This window comes from Oncorhynchus mykiss, chromosome 21, assembly GCF_013265735.2.
Source record: "Oncorhynchus mykiss isolate Arlee chromosome 21, USDA_OmykA_1.1, whole genome shotgun sequence".
NCBI lineage: Eukaryota > Metazoa > Chordata > Actinopteri > Salmoniformes > Salmonidae > Oncorhynchus > Oncorhynchus mykiss.
In genome coordinates this window covers 8,976,881-9,003,410 of record NC_048585.1, presented here as the reverse complement: position 1 = coordinate 9,003,410, position 26,530 = coordinate 8,976,881, and the positions used below count along the sequence as shown (strand labels likewise).

Here is a 26,530-nt window from a genome sequence, read left to right as displayed (position 1 = left end):
CATCTTTACTCATTAAGACATGACTACACCTCCCATCTTTACTCTCATTAAGACATGACTACACCTCCCATCTTTACTCTCATTAAGACATGACTACACCTCCCATCTTTACTCATTAAGACATGACTACACCTCCCATCTTTACTCTCATTAAGACATGACTACACCTCCCATCTTTAGTCATTAAGACATGAATACACCTCCCATCTTTACTCTCATTAAGACATGACTACACCTCCCATCTTTACTCTCATTAAGACATGACTACACCTCCCATCTTTAGTCTCATTAAGACATGACTACACCTCCCATCTTTACTCTCATTAAGACATGTCTACACCTCCCATCTTTACTCTCATTAAGACATGACTACACCTCCCATCTTTACTCTCATTAAGACATGACTACACCTCCCATCTTTACTCTCATTAAGACATGACTACACCTCCCATCTTTAGTCATTAAGACATGACTACACCTCCCATCTTTACTCTCATTAAGACATGACTACACCTCCCATCTTTACTCTCATTAAGACATGACTACACCTCCCATCTTTACTCTCATTAAGACATGACTACACCTCCCATATTTACTCTCATTAAGACATGACTACACCTCCCATCTTTACTCATTAAGACATGACTACACCTCCCATCTTTAGTCTCATTAAGACATGACTACACCTCCCATCTTTACTCTCATTAAGACATGACTACACCACCCATCTTTAGTCATTAAGACATGACTACACCTCCCATCTTTAGTCATTAAGACATGACTACACCTCCCATCATTACTCTCATTAAGACATGACTACACCTCCCATCTTTACTCTCATTAAGACATGACTACACCTCCCATCTTTAGTCATTAAGACATGACTACACCTCCCATCTTTAGTCATTAAGACATGACTACACCTCCCATCTTTAGTCATTAAGACATGACTACACCTCCCATCTTTACTCTCATTAAGACATGACTACACCTCCCATCTTTAGTCATTAAGACATGACTACACCTCCCATCTTTAGTCATTAAGACATGACTACACCTCCCATATTTACTCATTAAGACATGACTACACCTCCCATCTACACCTCCCATCTTTAGTCATTAAGACATGACTACACCTCCCATCTTTACTCTCATTAAGACATGACTACACCTCCCATATTTACTCTCATTAAGACATGACTACACCTCCCATCTTTACTCTCATTAAGACATGACTACACCTCCCATCTTTACTCTCATTAAGACATGTCTACACCTCCCATCTTTACTCTCATTAAGACATGACTACACCTCCCATATTTAGTCATTAAGACATGACTACACCTCCCATCTTTACTCTCATTAAGACATGACTACACCTCCCATCTTTACTCTCATTAAGACATGACTACACCTCCCATCTTTAGTCATTAAGACATGACTACACCTCCCATCTTTAGTCTCATTAAGACATGACTACACCTCCCATCTTTACTCTCATTAAGACATGACTACACCTCCCATCTTTAGTCATTAAGACATGACTACACCTCCCATCTTTAGTCATTAAGACATGACTACACCTCCCATCTTTAGTCATTAAGACATGACTACACCTCCCATCTTTACTCTCATTAAGACATGACTACACCTCCCATCTTTACTCTCATTAAGACATGACTACACCTCCCATCTTTAGTCATTAAGACATGACTACACCTCCCATCTTTACTCTCATTAAGACATGACTACACCTCCCATCTTCACTCTCATTAAGACATGACTACACCTCCCATCTTTAGTCATTAAGACATGACTACACCTCCCATCTTTAGTCATTAAGACATGACTACACCTCCCATCTTTACTCTCATTAAGACATGACTACACCTCCCATCTTTACTCTCATTAAGACATGACTACACCTCCCATCTTTAGTCATTAAGACATGACTACACCTCCCATCTTTACTCTCATTAAGACATGACTACACCTCCCATCTTTACTCTCATTAAGACATGACTACACCTCCCATCTTTACTCTCATTAAGACATGACTACACCTCCCATCTTTACTCTCATTAAGACATGACTACACCACCCATCTTTACTCATTAAGACATGACTACACCTCCCATCTTTAGTCTCATTAAGACATGACTACACCTCCCATCTTTACTCTCATTAAGACATGACTACACCACCCATCTTTAGTCATTAAGACATGACTACACCTCCCATCTTTAGTCATTAAGACATGACTACACCTCCCATCATTACTCTCATTAAGACATGACTACACCTCCCATCTTTACTCTCATTAAGACATGACTACACCTCCCATCTTTAGTCATTAAGACATGACTACACCTCCCATCTTTAGTCATTAAGACATGACTACACCTCCCATCTTTAGTCATTAAGACATGACTACACCTCCCATCTTTACTCTCATTAAGACATGACTACACCTCCCATCTTTAGTCATTAAGACATGACTACACCTCCCATCTTTAGTCATTAAGACATGACTACACCTCCCATATTTACTCATTAAGACATGACTACACCTCCCATCTACACCTCCCATCTTTAGTCATTAAGACATGACTACACCTCCCATCTTTACTCTCATTAAGACATGACTACACCTCCCATCTTTACTCATTAAGACATGACTACACCTCCCATCTTTACTCTCATTAAGACATGACTACACCTCCCATCTTTAGTCATTAAGACATGAATACACCTCCCATCTTTACTCTCATTAAGACATGACTACACCTCCCATCTTTACTCTCATTAAGACATGACTACACCTCCCATCTTTAGTCTCATTAAGACATGACTACACCTCCCATCTTTACTCTCATTAAGACATGTCTACACCTCCCATCTTTACTCTCATTAAGACATGACTACACCTCCCATCTTTACTCTCATTAAGACATGACTACACCTCCCATCTTTACTCTCATTAAGACATGACTACACCTCCCATCTTTAGTCATTAAGACATGACTACACCTCCCATCTTTACTCTCATTAAGACATGACTACACCTCCCATCTTTACTCTCATTAAGACATGACTACACCTCCCATCTTTACTCTCATTAAGACATGACTACACCTCCCATATTTACTCTCATTAAGACATGACTACACCTCCCATCTTTACTCATTAAGACATGACTACACCTCCCATCTTTAGTCTCATTAAGACATGACTACACCTCCCATCTTTACTCTCATTAAGACATGACTACACCACCCATCTTTAGTCATTAAGACATGACTACACCTCCCATCTTTAGTCATTAAGACATGACTACACCTCCCATCATTACTCTCATTAAGACATGACTACACCTCCCATCTTTACTCTCATTAAGACATGACTACACCTCCCATCTTTAGTCATTAAGACATGACTACACCTCCCATCTTTAGTCATTAAGACATGACTACACCTCCCATCTTTAGTCATTAAGACATGACTACACCTCCCATCTTTACTCTCATTAAGACATGACTACACCTCCCATCTTTAGTCATTAAGACATGACTACACCTCCCATCTTTAGTCATTAAGACATGACTACACCTCCCATATTTACTCATTAAGACATGACTACACCTCCCATCTACACCTCCCATCTTTAGTCATTAAGACATGACTACACCTCCCATCTTTACTCTCATTAAGACATGACTACACCTCCCATATTTACTCTCATTAAGACATGACTACACCTCCCATCTTTACTCTCATTAAGACATGACTACACCTCCCATCTTTACTCTCATTAAGACATGTCTACACCTCCCATCTTTACTCTCATTAAGACATGACTACACCTCCCATATTTAGTCATTAAGACATGACTACACCTCCCATCTTTACTCTCATTAAGACATGACTACACCTCCCATCTTTACTCTCATTAAGACATGACTACACCTCCCATCTTTAGTCATTAAGACATGACTACACCTCCCATCTTTAGTCTCATTAAGACATGACTACACCTCCCATCTTTACTCTCATTAAGACATGACTACACCTCCCATCTTTAGTCATTAAGACATGACTACACCTCCCATCTTTAGTCATTAAGACATGACTACACCTCCCATCTTTAGTCATTAAGACATGACTACACCTCCCATCTTTACTCTCATTAAGACATGACTACACCTCCCATCTTTACTCTCATTAAGACATGACTACACCTCCCATCTTTAGTCATTAAGACATGACTACACCTCCCATCTTTACTCTCATTAAGACATGACTACACCTCCCATCTTCACTCTCATTAAGACATGACTACACCTCCCATCTTTAGTCATTAAGACATGACTACACCTCCCATCTTTAGTCATTAAGACATGACTACACCTCCCATCTTTACTCTCATTAAGACATGACTACACCTCCCATCTTTACTCTCATTAAGACATGACTACACCTCCCATCTTTAGTCATTAAGACATGACTACACCTCCCATCTTTACTCTCATTAAGACATGACTACACCTCCCATCTTTACTCTCATTAAGACATGACTACACCTCCCATCTTTACTCTCATTAAGACATGACTACACCTCCCATCTTTACTCTCATTAAGACATGACTACACCACCCATCTTTACTCATTAAGACATGACTACACCTCCCATCTTTAGTCTCATTAAGACATGACTACACCTCCCATCTTTACTCTCATTAAGACATGACTACACCACCCATCTTTAGTCATTAAGACATGACTACACCTCCCATCTTTAGTCATTAAGACATGACTACACCTCCCATCATTACTCTCATTAAGACATGACTACACCTCCCATCTTTACTCTCATTAAGACATGACTACACCTCCCATCTTTAGTCATTAAGACATGACTACACCTCCCATCTTTAGTCATTAAGACATGACTACACCTCCCATCTTTAGTCATTAAGACATGACTACACCTCCCATCTTTACTCTCATTAAGACATGACTACACCTCCCATCTTTAGTCATTAAGACATGACTACACCTCCCATCTTTAGTCATTAAGACATGACTACACCTCCCATATTTACTCATTAAGACATGACTACACCTCCCATCTACACCTCCCATCTTTAGTCATTAAGACATGACTACACCTCCCATCTTTACTCTCATTAAGACATGACTACACCTCCCATATTTACTCTCATTAAGACATGACTACACCTCCCATCTTTACTCTCATTAAGACATGACTACACCTCCCATCTTTACTCTCATTAAGACATGTCTACACCTCCCATCTTTACTCTCATTAAGACATGACTACACCTCCCATATTTAGTCATTAAGACATGACTACACCTCCCATCTTTACTCTCATTAAGACATGACTACACCTCCCATCTTTACTCTCATTAAGACATGACTACACCTCCCATCTTTAGTCATTAAGACATGACTACACCTCCCATCTTTAGTCTCATTAAGACATGACTACACCTCCCATCTTTACTCTCATTAAGACATGACTACACCTCCCATCTTTAGTCATTAAGACATGACTACACCTCCCATCTTTAGTCATTAAGACATGACTACACCTCCCATCTTTAGTCATTAAGACATGACTACACCTCCCATCTTTACTCTCATTAAGACATGACTACACCTCCCATCTTTACTCTCATTAAGACATGACTACACCTCCCATCTTTAGTCATTAAGACATGACTACACCTCCCATCTTTACTCTCATTAAGACATGACTACACCTCCCATCTTCACTCTCATTAAGACATGACTACACCTCCCATCTTTAGTCATTAAGACATGACTACACCTCCCATCTTTAGTCATTAAGACATGACTACACCTCCCATCTTTACTCTCATTAAGACATGACTACACCTCCCATCTTTACTCTCATTAAGACATGACTACACCTCCCATCTTTAGTCATTAAGACATGACTACACCTCCCATCTTTACTCTCATTAAGACATGACTACACCTCCCATCTTTACTCTCATTAAGACATGACTACACCTCCCATCTTTACTCTCATTAAGACATGACTACACCTCCCATCTTTACTCTCATTAAGACATGACTACACCTCCCATCTTTACTCTCATTAAGACATGACTACACCTCCCATCTTTAGTCATTAAGACATGACTACACCTCCCATCTTTACTCTCATTAAGACATGACTACACCTCCCATCTTTACTCTCATTAAGACATGACTACACCTCCCATCTTTACTCATTAAGACATGACTACACCTCCCATCTTTAGTCATTAAGACATGACTACACCTCCCATCTTTACTCTCATTAAGACATGACTACACCTCCCATCTTTACTCTCATTAAGACATGACTACACCTCCCATCTTTACTCTCATTAAGACATGACTACACCTCCCATCTTTAGTCATTAAGACATGACTACACCTCCCATCTTTAGTCATTAAGACATGACTACACCTCCCATCTTTACTCTCATTAAGACATGACTACACCTCCCATCTTTAGTCATTAAGACATGACTACACCTCCCATCTTTACTCTCATTAAGACATGACTACACCTCCCATCTTTACTCTCATTAAGACATGACTACACCTCCCATCTTTACTCTCATTAAGACATGACTACACCTCCCATCTTTACTCTCATTAAGACATGACTACACCTCCCATCTTTAGTCATTAAGACATGACTACACCTCCCATCTTTACTCTCATTAAGACATGACTACACCTCCTATCTTTACTCTCATTAAGACATGACTACACCTCCCATCTTTAGTCATTACGACATGACTACACCTCCCATCTTTACTCTCATTAAGACATGACTACACCTCCCATCTTTACTCTCATTAAGACATGACTACACCTCCCATCTTTAGTCATTAAGACATGACTACACCTCCCATCTTTAGTCATTAAGACATGACTACACCTCCCATCTTTACTCTCATTAAGACATGACTACACCTCCCATCTTTACTCTCATTAAGACATGACTACACCTCCCATCTTTAGTCATTAAGACATGACTACACCTCCCATCTTTACTCTCATTAAGACATGACTACACCTCCCATCTTTACTCTCATTAAGACATGACTACACCTCCCATCTTTACTCTCATTAAGACATGACTACACCTCCCATCTTTACTCTCATTAAGACATGACTACACCTCCCATCTTTACTCATTAAGACATGACTACACCTCCCATCTTTACTCATTAAGACATGACTACACCTCCCATCTTTACTCTCATTAAGACATGACTACACCTCCCATCTTTAGTCATTAAGACATGACTACACCTCCCATCTTTACTCTCATTAAGACATGACTACACCTCCCATCTTTACTCTCATTAAGACATGACTACACCTCCCATCTTTAGTCATTAAGACATGACTACACCTCCCATCTTTACTCTCATTAAGACATGACTACACCTCCCATCTTTACTCTCATTAAGACATGACTACACCTCCCATCTTTACTCTCATTAAGACATGACTACACCTCCCATCTTTACTCTCATTAAGACATGACTACACCTCCCATCTTTAGTCATTAAGACATGACTACACCTCCCATCTTTACTCTCATTAAGACATGACTACACCTCCCATCTTTACTCTCATTAAGACATGACTACACCTCCCATCTTTACTCATTAAGACATGACTACACCTCCCATCTTTAGTCATTAAGACATGACTACACCTCCCATCTTTACTCTCATTAAGACATGACTACACCTCCCATCTTTACTCTCATTAAGACATGACTACACCTCCCATCTTTACTCTCATTAAGACATGACTACACCTCCCATCTTTAGTCATTAAGACATGACTACACCTCCCATCTTTAGTCATTAAGACATGACTACACCTCCCATCTTTACTCTCATTAAGACATGACTACACCTCCCATCTTTAGTCATTAAGACATGACTACACCTCCCATCTTTACTCTCATTAAGACATGACTACACCTCCCATCTTTACTCTCATTAAGACATGACTACACCTCCCATCTTTACTCTCATTAAGACATGACTACACCTCCCATCTTTACTCTCATTAAGACATGACTACACCTCCCATCTTTAGTCATTAAGACATGACTACACCTCCCATCTTTACTCTCATTAAGACATGACTACACCTCCTATCTTTACTCTCATTAAGACATGACTACACCTCCCATCTTTAGTCATTACGACATGACTACACCTCCCATCTTTACTCTCATTAAGACATGACTACACCTCCCATCTTTACTCTCATTAAGACATGACTACACCTCCCATCTTTAGTCATTAAGACATGACTACACCTCCCATCTTTAGTCATTAAGACATGACTACACCTCCCATCTTTACTCTCATTAAGACATGACTACACCTCCCATCTTTACTCTCATTAAGACATGACTACACCTCCCATCTTTAGTCATTAAGACATGACTACACCTCCCATCTTTACTCTCATTAAGACATGACTACACCTCCCATCTTTACTCTCATTAAGACATGACTACACCTCCCATCTTTACTCTCATTAAGACATGACTACACCTCCCATCTTTACTCTCATTAAGACATGACTACACCTCCCATCTTTACTCATTAAGACATGACTACACCTCCCATCTTTACTCATTAAGACATGACTACACCTCCCATCTTTACTCTCATTAAGACATGACTACACCTCCCATCTTTACTCTCATTAAGACATGACTACACCTCCCATCTTTACTCTCATTAAGACATGACTACACCTCCCATCTTTACTCATTAAGACATGACTACACCTCCCATCTTTAGTCATTAAGACATGACTACACCTCCCATCTTTACTCTCATTAAGACATGACTACACCTCCCATCTTTACTCTCATTAAGACATGACTACACCTCCCATCTTTAGTCATTAAGACATGACTACACCTCCCATCTTTACTCTCATTAAGACATGACTACACCTCCCATCTTTACTCTCATTAAGACATGACTACACCTCCCATCTTTACTCTCATTAAGACATGACTACACCTCCCATCTTTACTCTCATTAAGACATGACTACACCTCCCATCTTTACTCATTAAGACATGACTACACCTCCCATCTTTACTCATTAAGACATGACTACACCTCCCATCTTTACTCTCATTAAGACATGACTACACCTCCCATCTTTACTCTCATTAAGACATGACTACACCTCCCATCTTTACTCTCATTAAGACATGACTACACCTCCCATCTTTACTCATTAAGACATGACTACACCTCCCATCTTTAGTCATTAAGACATGACTACACCTCCCATCTTTACTCTCATTAAGACATGACTACACCTCCCATCTTTACTCTCATTAAGACATGACTACACCTCCCATCTTTACTCTCATTAAGACATGACTACACCTCCCATCTTTAGTCATTAAGACATGACTACACCTCCCATCTTTAGTCATTAAGACATGACTACACCTCCCATCTTTACTCTCATTAAGACATGACTACACCTCCCATCGTTACTCTCATTAAGACATGACTACACCTCCCATCTTTAGTCATTAAGACATGACTACACCTCCCATCTTTACTCTCATTAAGACATGACTACACCTCCCATCTTTACTCTCATTAAGACATGACTACACCTCCCATCTTTACTCTCATTAAGACATGACTACACCTCCCATCTTTACTCATTAAGACATGACTACACCTCCCATCTTTACTCTCATTAAGACATGACTACACCTCCCATCTTTAGTCTCATTAAGACATGTCTACACCTCCCATCTTTACTCTCATTAAGACATGACTACACCTCCCATCTTTAGTCTCATTAAGACATGTCTACACCTCCCATCTTTACTCTCATTAAGACATGACTACACCTCCCATCTTTAGTCTCATTAAGACATGACTACACCTCCCATCTTTACTCTCATTAAGACATGTCTACACCTCCCATCTTTACTCTCATTAAGACATGACTACACCTCCCATCTTTACTCTCATTAAGACATGACTACACCTCCCATCTTTACTCTCATTAAGACATGACTACACCTCCCATCTTTAGTCATTAAGACATGACTACACCTCCCATCTTTACTCTCATTAAGACATGACTACACCTCCCATCTTTACTCATTAAGACATGACTACACCTCCCATCTTTACTCTCATTAAGACATGACTACACCTCCCATCTTTACTCTCATTAAGACATGACTACACCTCCCATCTTTACTCTCATTAAGACATGACTACACCTCCCATATTTACTCTCATTAAGACATGACTACACCTCCCATCTTTACTCATTAAGACATGACTACACCTCCCATCTTTACTCTCATTAAGACATGACTACACCTCCCATCTTTAGTCATTAAGACATGACTACACCTCCCATCTTTAGTCATTAAGACATGACTACACCTCCCATCTTTACTCATTAAGACATGACTACACCTCCCATCTACACCTCCCATCTTTAGTCATTAAGACATGACTACACCTCCCATCTTTACTCTCATTAAGACATGACTACACCTCCCATATTTACTCTCATTAAGACATGACTACACCTCCCATCTTTACTCTCATTAAGACATGACTACACCTCCCATCTTTACTCTCATTAAGACATGTCTACACCTCCCATCTTTACTCTCATTAAGACATGACTACACCTCCCATATTTAGTCATTAAGACATGACTACACCTCCCATCTTTACTCTCATTAAGACATGACTACACCTCCCATCTTTACTCTCATTAAGACATGACTACACCTCCCATCTTTAGTCATTAAGACATGACTACACCTCCCATCTTTAGTCATTAAGACATGACTACACCTCCCATCTTTACTCTCATTAAGACATGACTACACCTCCCATCTTTACTCTCATTAAGACATGACTACACCTCCCATCTTTAGTCATTAAGACATGACTACACCTCCCATCTTTACTCTCATTAAGACATGACTACACCTCCCATCTTTAGTCTCATTAAGACATGACTACACCTCCCATCTTTAGTCATTAAGACATGACTACACCTCCCATCTTTAGTCATTAAGACATGACTACACCTCCCATCTTTACTCTCATTAAGACATGACTACACCTCCCATCTTTACTCTCATTAAGACATGACTACACCTCCCATCTTTAGTCATTAAGACATGACTACACCTCCCATCTTTACTCTCATTAAGACATGACTACACCTCCCATCTTTACTCTCATTAAGACATGACTACACCTCCCATCTTTAGTCATTAAGACATGACTACACCTCCCATCTTTAGTCATTAAGACATGACTACACCTCCCATCTTTACTCTCATTAAGACATGACTACACCTCCCATCTTTACTCTCATTAAGACATGACAACACCTCCCATCTTTAGTCATTAAGACATGACTACACCTCCCATCTTTACTCTCATTAAGACATGACTACACCTCCCATCTTTACTCTCATTAAGACATGACTACACCTCCCATCTTTACTCTCATTAAGACATGACTACACCTCCCATCTTTACTCTCATTAAGACATGACTACACCTCCCATCTTTACTCTCATTAAGACATGACTACACCTCCCATCTTTACTCATTAAGACATGACTACACCTCCCATCTTTACTCTCATTAAGACATGACTACACCTCCCATCTTTAGTCATTAAGACATGACTACACCTCCCATCTTTACTCTCATTAAGACGTGACTACACCTCCCATCTATAGGGATACCTACTATCCCCAGACGATGTCTTTCTGAATGTACTTCCTGTGTACTTGTACCATTTGTAGAGATACCTTCTGTCCCCAGACCATGTCCAGAAACAGCTGATTAATAGAGACGCTGACAGAACAAATACTGGACCTGTACTGAACAGACTCATCAGATACTGGACCTGTCCTGGACAGGCTCATCAGATACTGGACCTGTACTGGACAGACTCATCAGATACTGGACCTGTCCTGGACAGACTCAGTAAGGAACTCCCCTCACCTGGTTGTCCAGGTCTCAGTAAGAAACACCCCTCACCTGGTTGTCTAGGTCTCAGTCTAGGTCTCAGTAAGAAACACCCCTCACCTGGTTGTCCAGGTCTCAGTAAGAAACACCCCTCACCTGGTTGTCTAGGTCTCAGTAAGGAACACCCCTCACCTGGTTGACTAGGTCTCAGTCTAGGTCTCAGTAAGAAACACCCCTCACCTGGTTGTCCAGGTCTCAGTAAGAAACACCCCTCACCTGGTTGTCCAGGTCTCAGTAAGAAACACCCCTCACCTGGTTGTCTAGGTCTCAGTAAGGAACACCCCTCACCTGGTTGACTAGGTCTCAGTCTAGGTCTCAGTAAGAAACACCCCTCACCTGGTTGTCCAGGTCTCAGTAAGAAACACCCCTCACCTGGTTGTCCAGGTCTCAGTAAGAAACACCCCTCACCTGGTTGACTAGGTCTCAGTAAGGAACACACCTCACCTGGTTGACTAGGTCTCAGTAAGGAACTCCCCTCACCTGGTTGTCTAGGTCTCAGTAAGGAACTCCCCTCACCTGGTTGACTAGGTCTCAGTAAGGAACTCCCCTCACCTGGTTGACTAGGTCTCAGTAAGGAACACCCCTCACCTGGTTGTCCAGGTCTCAGTAAGGAACTCCCCTCACCTGGTTGACTAGGTCTCAGTAAGGAACTCCCCTCACCTGGTTGGTCTTAACTGAAAGGGAAAAAAACAACAACCTGCAGACAATAGGCCCTCCATGGAATGAGGTTGACCCTAACCCTAACCCCTAACCCCTAACCCTAACCCCTAACCCTAACCCTAACCCTAACCCTCCATGGAATGAGGTTGACCCTAACCCTAACCCTAACCCTAACCCTCCATGGAATGAGGTTGACCCTAACCCTAACCCTAACCCTAACCCCTAACCCCTAACCCTAACCCCTAACCCTAACCCCTAACCCCTAACCCTAACCCCTAACCCTAACCCTAACCCTAACCCTCCATGGAATGAGGTTGACCCTAACCCTAACCCTCCATGGAATGAGGTTGACCCTAACCCTAACCCTCCATGGAATGAGGGCCTATTGTCATCTACATCATCTACACCCCTGATGTAGATGATGACAAAGGACACCATTCAGCATCAGTCGCCCCCTAGCGGAGGATTCTATTGACTGTGTGAGGTCAGCAGGGTCAGCGCTCTTAGCCAGGCTATAATTAGCCTATCGGCGTATCACCCAGACTGAGCAGGGGGATCACCTGACCTCACCTCAACATGGAGGGAGAAATGAACAAACAAGACCCAACAAATCAACCACAGATCCAACCACAGATTCAACCACAGACCTAACCACAGATCCAACCACAGATCTAACCACAGATCCAACCACAGATCCAACCACAGATCTAACCACAGATCTAACCACAGATCCAACCACAGACCTAACCACAGATCTAACCACAGATCTAACCACAGATCCAACCACAGATCCAACCACAGATTCAACCACAGACCTAACCACAGATCCAACCACAGATCTAACCACAGATCCAACCACAGATCCAACCACAGATCTAACCACAGATCCAACCACAGACCTAACCACAGATCTAACCACAGATCCAACCACAGATCCAACCACAGATCCAACCACAGATCCAACCACAGATCTAACCACAGATCCAACCACAGATCTAACCACAGATCTAACCACAGATCCAACCACAGATCTAACCACAGATCCAACCACAGATCCAACCACAGATCCAACCACAGATCCAACCACAGATCTAACCACAGATCCAACCACAGATCTAACCACAGATCCAACCACAGATCTAACCACAGATCTAACCACAGATCCAACCACAGATCTAACCACAGATCCAACCACAGATCCAACCACAGATCCAACCACAGATCCAACCACAGATCCAACCACAGACCTAACCACAGATCCAACCACAGATCCAACCACCGATCTAACCACAGATCCAACCACAGATCCAACCACAGATCCAACCACAGATCCAACCACAGATCTAACCACAGATCCAGCTAGTCCACTTCCGATCACACCCAGACTGAAGATTTGCAACACCTGAGCGGGTATTTTCCCTGGCCAGGTACAGAGCAGAAACAGAGCACCAGGTGTGGTGGTCAGCAGTAGAAACTCAACCAGGTAGATAAGGAAAACACTGTCAACAGTTAGGACACCCCCTCCTCATTAAAGGCTTTTTCTTTATTTTTAAAAACTATTTTCTACATCTTAGAGTAATCGTGAAGACATCAAAACTATGAAATAACACATATGGAATCATGTAGTAACCAAAAAAGTGTTTAAACAAATCTAAATATATTTTATATTTGAGATTCTTCAAATAGCCACCCTTTGCCTTGATGACAGCTTTGCACACCCTTGGCATTCTCTCAACCAGCTTCATGAGGTAGTCACCTGGAATGCATTTCAAATTTGTGGAACGTCTTTCCTTCTTAATGAGTTTGAGTTGTGTTGTGACAAAGTAGGGGTGGTATACAGAAGATAGCCCTATTTGGTAAAATATATATTATGTCAAGAAAAGCTCAAATGTGATCCGATTCAGGAAACTAGGTGTATGTCGCAAGTCACGACTTCACAGGAGAGACGTTTGAACGTGAAAAATATTGTTTTATCAAAATTCGTTTTTTGGCAGAAATGCCATCTGGAACATGTGAACTTTCATGTGCCTTAATAACAAAACTTGTATGTCATCTGTAAATACGAATCAAATTGTTAAATTACGAGCCAAATTGGTTAAGCTACAGAAAAAGTTTGCAAACTTCCCACTAGCCATGATTGGCTGAGATAATCAGTGGGCTGGACATGCCCGAGAGAGGAGTTCAGATTGGTCTGCCATAGAAGCTCGTCAGTCTGTGTTGGTAATCCTGTTAGCTAGCTAACGTTATCTGGCTGGCTCCCTAGCTGATGTTATTATTTGTTTCCCAGAGCCATTTGCTGTTCTAGTTAGAGCCTAATGTTAGCTAGCTAACTATATGTCTTAAGCTAAAGTGTACTGTTAGCTAGCAGGCTAACGTTAGCTGGCTGGCTCCCTAGCTGACTGTATTATTCGTATCCCAGAGCCATTTGCTGTTCTAGTTAGAGCCTAATGTTAGCTAGCTAACGTTGAACCTGGTTGGTTAGCTCCCACCACTGTGGCATTGTTGGCACTGTTCATTGTTTAACTAGCTAACGTTGTCTGGCTGGCTCGTTAGCTAAAGTTACGTGACGTGTGTACAACACCCGTTGAGAATGGCCGGTCAGTAAACGTAATTGTAATTGTTACCAGCCGAGCTGGTTAGGCTGTTTTCATGTTATCCTTAGGTTAACAAATCATCGGTCAGAGCGTCAAGTGTTCGTTCTGAACGCTCCGAGAGGGAAACAAGATGGGTGGGGCTAAAGCTTATGAGGGTGTGAACGTTGCTGAATGGTTGTCGACAAAGAAGAGCTCTTCACTAGATACCAAAATATTCAAAGGCCATTTTTTGAGTTTACAAATTTCAAAGCAGAATTACTTTCCAATTATTCCTCAAATGCAGTGTATGTTATACCATTTTGTAGCTCTGAGTCTCTACTTTTATCTAATGTAAAAAACATCATTTCAAATTTTGCTACAAATTTTGCTACAAATTTTGCTACAGACCAAATCCACGTGGTGAGTCACACATAAGCAAAGAGAAACGACAGTCCATCATTACTTCAACTAGTGTCCCAAAGAAGTTAACTTCTTAGAGTTACCAGCTCAAATAAATGCTTCACAGAGTTCAAGTAAACAGACACATCTCAACATCAACTGTTCAGAGGAGACTGTGTGAATCAGGCCTTCATGGTCGAATTGCTGCAAAGAAACCACTACTAAAAGGACACCAATAATAAGAAGAGACTTGCTTGGGCCAAGAAATACAAGCAATGGACATTAGACTGGTGGAAATCTGTCCTTTGGTCTGATGAGTCCAAATTTGAGATTTTTGGTTCCAACCGCCGTGTCGTTGTAAAATGCAGAGTAGGTGAACGGATGATCTCTGCATGTGTGGTTCCCACCGTGAAGCATGGAGGAGGAGGTGTGATGTCTTTGTGAGATACAGAGTAGGTGAATGGATGATCACTGCATGTGTAGTTCCCACAGTGAAGCATGGAGGAGGAGGTGTGATGTCTTTGTGAGATACAGAGTAGGTGAATGGATGATCACTGCATGTGTGGTTCCCACAGTGAAGCATGGAGGAGGAGGTGTGATGGTGTGGGGGTGCTTTGCTGGTGACACTGTCTGTGATGTATTTAGAGTTCAAGGCACACTTAACCAGCACGGCTACCACAGCATTCTGCAGTGATACGCCATCCCATCTAGTTTGCGTTTAGTGGGAGTATCACCTGTTTTTCAACAGGACAATGACCCAACACACCTCCAGGCTGTGTAAGGGCTATTTGACCAAGAAGGAGAGTGATTGAGTACTGCATCAGATGACCTGGCCTCCACAATCACCCAACCAATTGAGATGGTTTGGGATGAATTGGACCACAGAGTGAAGGAAAAGCAGCCAACAAGTTCTCAGCATATGTGGGAACTCCTTCAAGACTGTTGGAAAATCATTCCAGGTGAAGCTGGTTGAGAGAATGCCAAGAGTGTGCAAAGCTGTCATCAAGCCAAAGGGTGGCTACTTTGAAAAATCTAAAATGTACTTAGATTTGTTTGGTGTAACACTTTTTTGGTTACTACATGATTCCATATGTGTTATTTCATAGTTGTGATGTCTTCACTATTATTCTACCATCTAGAAAATAGTCAAAATAAAGAAAAACCCTTGAATGAGTAGTGAATGAGTGTTTTAAGACTTTTGATTGTCAGAGTAAATTACATGAGTTTATTTTGAAACCAAAAGATCAACCTGCCAGCCAGTGTGGTTGGTTTGTGCTCTGACCTTCACAGAGCAGCAAGTCTTTCAGTACCACAACCTTTGTAGTATATACATGTCTCTATGGTAACAGAGCAATACTGAGAGAGGATTCAATTATATACACGTCTCTATGGTAACAGAGCAATACTGAGAGAGGATTCTAGTATATACATGTCTCTATGGTAAAAGAGCAATACTGAGAGAGGATTCTAGTCTATAAACACGTCTCTATGGTAACAGAGCAATACTGAGAGAGGATTCAATTATATACACGTCTCTATGGTAACAGAGAAATACTGAGAGAGGATTCTAGAATATACATGTCTCTATGGTAACAGAGCAATACTGAGAGAGGATTCTAGTCTATACACGTCTCTATGGTAACAGAGAAATACTGAGAGAGGATTCTAGTATATACATGTCTCTATGGTAACAGAGCAATACTGAGAGAGGATTCTAGTCTATACACGTCTCTATGGTAACAGAGCAATACTGAGAGAGGATTCTAGTATATACACGTCTCTATGGTAACAGAGCAATACTGAGAGAGGATTCTAGTATATATACACATCTCTATGGTAACAGAGCAATACTGAGAGAGAATTCTAGTATATACACATCTCTATGGTAACAGAGCAATACTGAGAGAGGATTCTAGTATATACACGTCTCTATGGTAACAGAGTAATACTGAGAGAGGATTCTAGTATAAACACATCTCTATGGTAACAGAGCAATACTGAGAGAGGATTCTAGTATATACACGTCTCTATGGTAACAGAGCAATACTGAGAGAGGATTCTAGTTTATACACGTCTCTATGGTAACAGAACAATACTGAGAGAGGATTCTAGTCTATACACGTTTCTATGGTAACAGAGCAATACTGAGAGAGGTTTCTAGTATATACACGTCTCTATGGTAACAGAGCAATACTGAGAGAGGATTCTAGTTTATACACGTCTCTATGGTAACAGAACAATACTGAGAGAGGATTCTAGTCTATACACGTTTCTATGGTAACAGAGCAATACTGAGAGATGATTCTAGTCTATACATGTCTCTATGGTAACAGAGCAATACTGAGAGAAGATTCTAGTATTTACACGTCTCTATGGTAACAGAACAATACTGAGAGAGGCTTCTAGTCTATACACATTTCTATGGTAACAGAGCAATACTGAGAGAGGATTCTAGTATATACACGTCTCTATGGTAACAGAGCAATACTGAGAGAGGATTCAATTATATACACGTCTCTATGGTAACAGAGCAATACTGAGAGAGGATTCTAGTATATACACGTCTCTATGGTAACAGAGCAATACTGAGAGAGGATTCTAGTATTTACACGTCTCTATGGTAACAGAGCAATACTGAGAGAGGATTCTAGTATATAAACGTCTCTATGGTAACAAAGGATAGGTCAAAGTCCTAAGTTGATCACTTCAGGTAGCTGCCTGGCTGGGTTAGGCTACACAGCTGTGGTATATATGCAAACACAAAGCTCCCTGCACATTGAGCCAAGCTCGGACTGAAGCCAATGAAAATCTAATCATTGTGGGACACCACTTCCGCTTCCATGCTGGCTGGTTGAGGACCACACAGTTAATATTCAACATTTCTCCTCACCAAGTCACCATGCTGTAATGACTAAACCTACTGCACCTTGTTAATGTTCCCACTGACTGGCCTCGTCTACAGGCCCAAAGGAAATGAGGAGGCAGTGCCAACCAGGGAGGACACACCTGGCCCACTGAGACACCCTACCAGGTATGAATGATTGATGAACAGAACAAGCTGCTGTGTGCTCATTGAGTGGATCTGGGTCAGAGAGAGAGAGAGAGACAGACAGACAGACAGACAGACAGACAGAGAGAGAGAGAGAGAGAGAGAGACAGAGAGAGAGAGAGAGAGAGCACCTGCAGCACCCGGCCTCACCCTGCTAGAATCTGAAGTCAAATGTCTACTGTTTGCTGATGATCTGGTGCTTCTGTCACCAACCAAGGTGCCTACAGCAGCACCTAGATCTTATGCACAGATTCTGTCAGACCTGGGTCCTGACTGTAAATCCACAAAAGGTCCAGTCGCCAGGACCACAAATACAAATTCCATCTAGATACTGTTGCCCTAGAGCACACAAAAAACTATACATACCTTGGCCTAAACATCAGCGCCACAGGTAACTTCCACAAAGCTGTGAACGATCTGAGAGACAAGGCAAGAAGGGCATTCTATGCCATCAAAAGGAACATAAATTTCAACATACCAATTAGGATCTGGCTAAGAATACTTGAATCAGTCATAGAACCCATTGCCCTTTACGGTTGTGAGGTCTGGGGTCCGCTCACCAACCAAGACTTCACAAAATGGGACAAACACCAAATTAAGACTCTGCATACAGAATTCTGCAAAAATATCCTCCAATTATCAAAATCCAGAAAAGAGACGTTAAATTCTACAACCACCTAAAAGGAAGCGATTCCCAAACCTTCCATAACAAAGCCATCACCTACAGAGAGATGAACCTGGAGAAGAGTCCCCTAAGCAAGCTGATCCTGGGGCTCTGTTCACAAACACAAACACACCCCACAGAGCCCCAGGACAGCAGCACAATTAGACCCAACCAAATCATGAGAAAACAAAAAGATAATTCCTTGACCCATTGGAAAGAATTAACAAAAAAAACAGAGCAAACTAGAATGCTATTTGGCCCTAAACAGAGAGTACACAGCGGCAGAATACCTGTCCACTGTGACTGACCCAAACTTAAGGAAAGCTTTGACTATGTACAGACTCAGTGAGCATAGCCTTGCTATTGAGAAAGGTTGCCGTAGACAGACCTGGCTCTCAAGAGAAGACAGGCTATGTGCTCACTGCCCACAAAATGAGGTGGAAACTGAGCTGCACTTCCTAACCTCCTGTCCAACGTATGACCATATTAGAGAGACATATTTCCTTCAGATTACACAGATCCACAAAGAATTCGAAAACAAAATCAAATTTTGAGAAACTCCCAAATCTACTGGGTGAAATTCCACAGTGTGCCAACACAGCAGCAAGATTTGTGACCTGTTGCCACAAGAAAATGGCAACCAGTGAAGAACAAACACCATTGTAAATACAACCCATTTTTATGCTTATTTATTTTCCCTTTTGTACTTTAACTATTTGTACATTGTTACATTGTTACTGTATATATATATATGTGTATAAAATTACATTTGTAATGTCTTTATTGTTTTGAAATTTCTGTATGTGTAATGTTTACTGTTAATTTTTATTGTTTATTTCACTTTTGTATATTATCTACCTCACTTGCCTTGGTAATGTTAACACATGTTTCCCATGCCAATAAAGCCCCTTGAATTTAATTGAATTGAGAGAGAGACAGAGACAGAGACAGAGACAGAGAGAGAGAGAGAGAGAGAGAGAGAGAGAGAGAGAGAGAGAGAGAGAGAGAGAGAGAGAGAGAGAGAGAGAGAGAGACAGAGAGAGAGACAGAGAGACAGACAGAGAGACAGAGAGACAGAGAGACAGACAGAGAGACAGAGAGACAGAGAGAGAGAGACAGACTGGCTAGTGAAAGAGCTGGCTAAACCCACCACTGGTGTCCCAGGCTAAACCCACCACTGGTGTCCCAGGCTAAACCCACCGCTGGTGTCCCAGGCTAAACCCACCGCTGGTGTCCCCGGCTAAACCCACCGCTGGTGTCTGTGGCTAAACCCACCACTGGTGTCTGTGGCTAAACCCACCACTGGTGTCTGTGGCTAAACCCACCACTGGTGTCCCAGGCTAAACCCACCACTGGTGTCTGTGGCTAAACCCACCACTGGTGTCTGTGGCTAAACCCACCACTGGTGTCCCCGGCTAAACCCACCGCTGGTGTCTGTGGCTAAACCCACCACTGGTGTCTGTGGCTAAACCCACCACTGGTGTCTGTGGCTAAACCCACCACTGGTGTCTGTGGCTAAACCCACCACTGGTGTCTGTGGCTAAACCCACCACTGGTGTCCCAGGCTAAACCCACCACTGGTGTCCCCGGCTAAACCCACCGCTGGTGTCTGTGGCTAAACCCACCACTGGTGTCCCAGGCTAAACCCACCACTGGTGCCTGTGGCTAAACCCACCACTGGTGTCCCCGGCTAAACCCACCGCTGGTGTCTGTGGCTAAACCCACCGCTGGTGTCCCCGGCTAAACCCACCACTGGTGTCCCAGGATAAACCCACCGCTGGTGTCTGTGGCTAAACCCACCACTGGTGTCCCCGGCTAAACCCACCACTGGTGTCTGTGGCTAAACCCACCACTGGTGTCCCCGGCTAAACCCACCACTGGTGTCCCCGGCTAAACCCACCGCTGGTGTCCCCGGCTAAACCCACCGCTGGTGTCCCCGGCTAAACCCACTACTGGTGTCCCAGGCTAAACCCACCACTGGTGTCTGTGGCTAAACCCACCACTGGTGTCTGTGGCTAAACCCACCACTGGTGTCCCCGGCTAAACCCACCACTGGTGTCCCCGGCTAAACCCACCACTGGTGTCTGTGGCTAAACCCACCGCTGGTGTCCCAGGCTAAACCCACCGCTGGTGTCTGTGGCTAAACCCACAGCTGGTGTCCCCGGCTAAACCCACCACTGGTGTCTGTGGCTAAACCCACCACTGGTGTCCCCGGCTAAACCCACCGCTGGTGTCCGTGGCTAAACCCACCACTGGTGTCCCAGGCTAAACCCACCTCTGGTGTCCGTGGCTAAACCCACCGCTGGTGTCCCAGGCTAAACCCACCGCTGGTGTCCGTGGCTAAACCCACCGCTGGTGTCCGTGGCTAAACACCTTTATTTTCATGTCCTCCAACAAACAGAGTTTGCTAAACGGCAGTGGAACTTGGATTGGAACCGGACCAGTGGAACTTGGATTGGAACCGGACCAGTGAAACTTGGATTGGAACCGGACCAGTGGAACTTGGATTGGAACCGGACCAGTGGTACTTGGTTTGGAACCGGACCAGTGGTACTTGGATTGGAACCGGACAAGTGGAACTTGGATTGGAACCGGACAAGTGGAACCGGACCAGTGGAACTTGGATTGGAACCGGACCAGTGGAGCTTGGATTGGAACCGGACCAGTGGAACTTGGATTGGAACCGGACCAGTGGAACTTGGATTGGAACCGGACCAGTGGAACTTGGATTGGAACCGGACCAGTGGTACTTGGTTTGGAACCGGACCAGTGGAACTTGGATTGGAACCGGACCAGTGGAACTTGGATTGGAACCGGACCAGTGGAACTTGGATTGGAACCGGACCAGTGGTACTTGGTTTGGAACCGGACCAGTGGAACTTGGATTGGAACCGGACCAGTGGAACTTGGATTGGAACCGGACCAGTGGAACTTGGATTGGAACCGGACCATGGCTGTCTGCCTGTAACCATGGCTGTCTGGCTGTCTGTCTGACTCCATCAGCAAAGTCTCATATTTATCATCAGGATAACCTTTGCATGTCTCTAATCTGACTCTCCACTACTCATGCAAATACAGCCTTAACTACAGTACAGACACAGCCATAACTACAGTACAGAAACAGCCCTAACTACAGAACAGACACATCCCTAACTACAGAACCCGGGCTGTCACCTAACTACACAGTCCTGTCACCTAACTACACAGTCCTGTCACCTAACTACACAGTCCTGTCACCTAACTACACAGCGCTGTAACCTAACTACACAGCACTGTAACTTAACTACACAGCCCTGTCACCTAGCTACACAGCCCTGTAACCTAACTACACAGCCCTGTAACCTAGCTACACAGCCCTGTCACCTAACTACACAGCCCTGTATCCTAGCTACACAGCGCTGTCACCTAGCTACACAGCGCTGTCACCTAGCTACACAGCCCTGTAACCTAGCTACACAGCACTGTAATCTGGCTACACAGCCCTGTAACCTAGCTACACAGCCCTGTAACCTAGCTACACAGCGATGTAACCTAGCTACACAGCCCTGTAACCTACAAATCTGACTTAGCTACACCAGCTCTGTAAAAATTCAGCCAACTTATTGTGGGAAGCTTGTGGAAGGCTACCCGAAACCTTTGACCCAGGTTAAACAATTTAAAGGCAAAGTTACCAAATACTAATTGACTGTATGTAAACTTCTGGCCCACTGGGAATGTGATGAAAGAAATAACATCTGAAATAAATCATTCTCTCTACTATTATTATTTCACATTCTTAAAATAAAGTGGTGACCCTAACTAATTTTTACTATGACTAAATGTCAGGAATAGTTCAATACTGAGTTGAAATGTATTTGGCTAAGGTGTACGTAAACTTCTGACTTCAACTGTATACTACAGCTGATTCTACTGTAGGTAGATCTATAATAACCAGACTATACAGCTGCTCTACTGTAGGTAGATCTATAATAACCAGACTATACAGCTGATTCTACTGTAGGTAGACATATAATAACCAGACTATACAGCTGATTCTACTGTAGGTAGACCTATAATAACCAGACTATACAGCTGATTCTACTGTAGGTAGACCTATAATAACCATACTATACAGCTGATTCTACTGTAGGTAGACCTATAATGACCAGACTATACAGCTGATTCTACTGTAGGTAGACCTATAATGACCAGACTATACAGCTGATTCTACTGTAGGTAGACCTATAATAACCAGACTATACAGCTGATTCTACTGTAGGTAGATCTATAATGACCAGACTATACAGCTGATTCTACTGTAGGTAGATCTATAATAACCAGAATATACAGCTTATTCTACTGTAGGTAGACCTATAATAACCAGACTATAGACTGAGTGCTAGGCTACTGTAGGTAGACCTATAATAACCAGACTATACAGCTGATTCTACTGTAGGTAGATCTATAATAACCAGACTATAGACTGAGTGCTAGGCTACTGTAGGTAGACCTATAATAACCAGACTATAGACTGGGTGCTAGGCTACTGTAGGTAGACCTATAATAACCAGACTATACAGCTGATTCTACTGTAGGTAGACCTATAATAACCAGACTATACATCTGATTCTACTGTAGGTAGACCTATAATAACCAGACTATACAGCTGATTCTACTGTAGGTAGATCTATAATGACCAGACTATACAGCTGATTCTACTGTAGGTAGATCTATAATAACCAGACTATACAGCTGATTCTACTGTAGGTAGATCTATAATAACCAGACTATAGACTGAGTGCTAGGCTACTGTAGGTAGATCTATAATAACCAGACTATAGACTGAGTGCTAGGCTACTGTAGGTAGATCTATAATAACCAGACTATAGACTGAGTGCTAGGCTACTGTAGGTAGATCTATAATAACCAGACTATAGACTGAGTGCTAGGCTACTGTAGGTAGATCTATAATAACCAGACTATACAGCTGATTCTACTGTAGGTAGACCTATAATAACCAGACTATAGACTGGGTGCTAGGCTACTGTACTGTAACTTATTTGTATTCCCAGGTAGGAACAGAGATCAAAGCTGACTTTATTTGCCAACTCAGAGCCGTAATGGATGCTATTATTACCTGTGGTTGATATATGAAAGATTAGACTTCAACATATTGACTGGATAAACAGAGGGGAAGGGCCTAAAGCTGCTATGGAAATGAAGATACAACAGGTTGTGAAGGTCAGATATAGTCGTTCAGAGAGGCTATGTAACACAGAGAGAGAGACAAGGATTCAGGATGTCCGTGCTGCAGAGAGGCTATGTAACACAGAGAGAGACACAAGGATTCAGGATGTCCGTGCTGCAGAGAGGCTATGTAACACAGAGAGAGAGACAAGGATTCAGGATGTCCGTGCTGCAGAGAGGCTATGTAACACAGAGAGAGAGACAAGGATTCAGGATGTCCGGGCTGCAGAGAGGCTATGTAACACAGAGAGAGAGACAAGGATTCAGGATGTCCGTGCTGCAGAGAGGCTATGTAACACAGAGAGAGAGACAAGGATTCAGGATGTCCGTGCTGCAGAGAGGCTATGTAACACAGAGAGAGAGACAAGGATTCAGGATGTCCGGGCTGCAGAGAGGCTATGTAACACAGAGAGAGAGACAAGGATTCAGGATGTCCGTGCTGCAGAGAGGCTATGTAACACAGAGAGAGAGACAAGGATTCAGGATGTCCGTGCTGCAGAGAGGCTATGTAACACAGAGAGAGACACAAGGATTCAGGATGTCCGTGCTGCAGAGAGGCTATGTAACACAGAGAGAGAGACAAGGATTCAGGATGTCCGTGCTGCAGAGAGGCTATGTAACACAGAGAGAGAGACAAGGATTCAGGATGTTCGTAATGCATATAACAGGCTTAATGAGAGCCACACAGCTCCGTATCACTGTTTACCCTGGGAGGGGCTGGAGGCAGCGCTGGAACCAGGGCAGGGGGCTGGAAGCAGGGCAACAGGATGAAGGCTGGAGGCGGAAGGCAGGGTAGGTAGGTGAGCAGGAGGCTGAAGTTTGGAAACAGGACAGGAGGCAGAAGGCTAGAGGCTGGAGGCAGGGCAGGAGGCAGTGCTGGAGGGAGGGCAGGAGGCTGGGCTGGACGCTGGGCTGAAGGCTGGAGGCAGGGCTAAACGCAAAGCTGGGGACTGGGCAGGACCCTGGGCTGTGCTAAAGACAGGGCAGGAGGCTGGGCAGGAGGCTAGGCTAAAGACAGGGCAGGAGGCTTGGCAGAACGCAGGGCTGGGCTAAAGACAGGGCAGGAGGCTGGGCAGGAGACTAGGCTAAAGACAGGGCAGGAGGCTGGGCAGGAGACTAGGCTAAAGACAGGGCAGGAGGCTAGGCAGGAGACTAGGCTAAAGACAGGGCAGGAGGCTAGGCAGGATGCTGGGCTGGGCTAAAGACAGGGCATGAGGCTAGGCAGGACACTGAGCTGGGCTAAAGACAGGGCATGAGGCTGGGCAGGAGGCTGGGCTAAAGACAGGGCAGGGGACTGGGCAGGACACTGAGCTGGGCTAAAGACAGGGCATGAGGCTAAAGACAGGGCAGGAGGCTGGCCAGGACACTGAGCTGGGCTAAAGATAGGGCATGAGGCTGGGCAGGAGGCTGGGCTAAAGACAGGGCATGAGGCTAGGCTAAAGACAGGGCATGAGGCTGGGCAGGAGGCTGGGCTAAAGACAGGGCATGAGGCTTGGCAGGAGGCTAGGCTAAAGACAGGCCAGGAGTCTGGGCAGGATGCTGAGCTGGGCTAAAGACAGGGCAGGTGACTTGACAGGACACTGGGCTGGGATAAAGACAGGGCAGGAGGCTAGGCAGGAGACTAGGCTAAAGACAGGGCAGGAGGCTAGGCAGGATGCTGGGCTGGGCTAAAGACAGGGCATGAGGCTAGGCAGGACACTGAGCTGGGCTAAAGACAGGGCATGAGGCTGGGCAGGAGGCTGGGCTAAAGACAGGGCAGGGGACTGGGCAGGACACTGAGCTGGGCTAAAGATAGGGCATGAGGCTGGGCAGGAGGC

At 43.5% G+C, this 26,530-nt stretch overlaps 1 protein-coding gene and 1 long non-coding RNA gene across 3 annotated transcripts in view; one reads left to right on the top strand and one right to left on the bottom strand.

The window, feature by feature from the left end:
• Positions 1-26,530, bottom strand: part of eps8a (epidermal growth factor receptor pathway substrate 8a) — a 183,205-nt gene that overhangs the window by 88,080 nt on the left and 68,595 nt on the right.
• On the top strand, positions 12,190-12,680 carry LOC118942862. Of its 2 annotated transcripts, none has more exons than XR_005038492.1 (3): positions 12,190-12,286; positions 12,335-12,442; positions 12,635-12,680. It is a non-coding gene; the product is annotated as an uncharacterized LOC118942862 (long non-coding RNA). The 2 variants fall into 2 exon arrangements; XR_005038491.1 differs by having other exon boundaries at positions 12,599-12,643.